Source organism: Chaetura pelagica, unplaced genomic scaffold (genome assembly GCF_000747805.2).
Source record: "Chaetura pelagica isolate M959 unplaced genomic scaffold, ChaPel_1.0 scaffold698, whole genome shotgun sequence".
Classification (NCBI taxonomy): Eukaryota; Metazoa; Chordata; class Aves; order Apodiformes; family Apodidae; genus Chaetura; species Chaetura pelagica.
In genome coordinates this window covers 795569-798010 of record NW_009954236.1, presented here as the reverse complement: position 1 = coordinate 798010, position 2442 = coordinate 795569, and positions in this window count along the sequence as shown.

The following is a 2442-nucleotide window of genomic DNA, read 5'->3' as shown; positions in this document are numbered from 1 at the left end:
CCTGCTCCCATTTTGCTCAGCCAGGAGCCATCTTGAGCCCTTGGCTGACTTGCTGCTGGCTCTGCAAACAGTGACATCAGAGACAAATGACTCTTCCTCTCCCCACATCCCCGAGCATGTCAGTCCTCTCCCTTTTCAACCCCATTCCCTTACCCCAAATTACAACGAAAACTCTTCTTTTTTTCTGGCTCCTTCTAGCTATTCCCACCCACCATTTGATCCCTCAGCTTCACTTCCTCTTTGTCCAACCATTTCAGTCCCAAGATCTGACCTAATTAGCTGATTGCCAATTCCAGCTATGGATGCACATTGCTTTGTCAGAGCAGAGCTGTCTTTTCAAGGGATCATTTTTGATCAGGCAGGATTCAAAATGAAGAGGCTTCCAAAGACCTTCAGCTGAAAGGTGCCCAACAGGAATTGTCTTCTTTTTTTTGTTTTTAAGAAAAGAGTTCAAACAGATTCTGAAAACAGCAAAAAAAAAAAAAAGCAGGTTGGTTTTCCAACTCTTCCTTAAGGCCTGGCTTTCTGCAGCTTGGGAGGGTGGGAAAAGTGTTTGGGAGGTTCTGCAGCAGGAACCCAGAGGAAAAAGGGAGTTTGGGATACCCTGTAGCAAGGGATCATCTCTGGGGCTGAATGTTGGTGTCCCTGCCCAAGGGTGAGTCACTTTAAGGCAAGGAGTGTGTTGTTCCTGGCAGTGGAACAGCTCCAAGGATCAGTCAGGGACATGGTGACTCTGGCAGGTGACCCTGGCTCTGCCCCACAGCCTGTGTCACCAGGGCTCTGCTTCTCAGGGCAAGAGGCTCTTTAGGAAGAGCTGAAAGGCAAGGATGGGCTCGTTTTCCCTACCCAGCTTTTTGTCCCCCCTCCCTGCTCACCTCTAACTCGGGTTCAGTGGGGACTCAAAGAGGATTTTACCCATTTTATCCCCCACCCTCACACACCATGACTCAGAGGAAGGAACTAACTCCATTACAGCACCAGCCAGCTCTGTAAGATGTGTTCATCACTTCTCTCCTCCCCAGCAAGCCCCAGGCTGATCCTCACCCCAAGGTCTGCAGCTCTATCTCCAAACCCAGCTGGAGGTGTCCCCAACACAGCCCCAGCCCCCACTCCACTGACAAACCAGAGCTCCCACACCTGGATAAACAAGCCTCAGCACTAACTCAGTAGCCACCACAGCTTCTGAGCCATGTTTCAGCCTCCCCAGCCTCCTTCCCACTCAAATTCCCTGGAGTCTCTACTCTCCATGCTGAACAGAAACCACCCAGCCCAACCAGGGCACCCTCCACCCACCCTTGTCCACCTCCACAGAGGACAAAGGTAGAACAAAGCCAGAACAATCCCCCAAACAAAATGAGACCAAGAAAGAACTAGAACAAAGACTTGTTTAATTGCTTAACCCTTTTTTTTCCTCTTCCAGAGACCAGAGAAACAAGTTTTCTGCTCCTTCTAACGAGGGCAGTAAGGCTTGTGTGTTACTTCTACGACTGCAGGGGCAAAGTTCATGAGATGATCATCTTTAGGACTTGAAAAAAGCAAGAAGCAATGGTCACTGCAACACTAGGAGAGTCTCCTAAAGGAGAGCCCATTGCCAGAACACAAAAATAAAGGAGGCATCCCTGCACATCCCAGGGTAGAAAGAGTTAACCAGAAAGAGCAGGAAGAAGCTTTCCCAAAGAGGGGGTTGAAGTAAACAGCAGAGGTCAATAAAGCAACATCTTCTCCCTACTTCCCCAGCATGTTTTTTGTTTTTTCTCTTCACCAATAAATACAAATTCCTCATTAACAAAGCAGGTGATCTGCCCACCAAGAGGAGAAAAGGGGCCAGAAGCAGAAAGGTGGTTGTTTGTTTTTTTTCTATCCCCTTCTCACCCAAGTTTTTTTTTTTTTTAAACAAAACCAGCCATTAGAAAAAAAAAAAAAGCAACCCACTGCAGAGGCAGGGAATTGTGCAGCTTTCTCACTGCAACTGGCAGGTAAAAGAGCTGCACTGTCTCACCAAGGTAAAAAGAAAACAACCCCAACACAAAAAAAATAAATAGCTGCCACAGCAAAAAGGTGAATGGGGAGGGAGAGGGCTGTTCTCTTCAGAGCTTTCCATCTCAGTCTCTCAGTTTAAAAAAATCAAAGGCTGCAGACATTTGTCTACTGAAAGCTGAAAAAAAAAAAGTTTGAGTGGGAGGAGAAGGGAAGGGGGGGAGGGAAGAGGATGCACGTAGTAGAAAAGCCTTAAGCAAAAGAAAAGGCCAGAGCATGTCAAAAAGCCACCCAAGTGAGAAGGATTTTCTGTTGCCTCTGGGTTTTGAAGAGCATTGAGGGCTGGGGTCCACTTGGGGAGCTGGTACACAACCAAAGAGGTAAACTGAGCAAGCAGTTGTGTCTGCTGTGCTGCTGCTGCTGCCTGAAAAGAAGCCAACGTGTCCCAGGAGAGCTCTGCTTCAG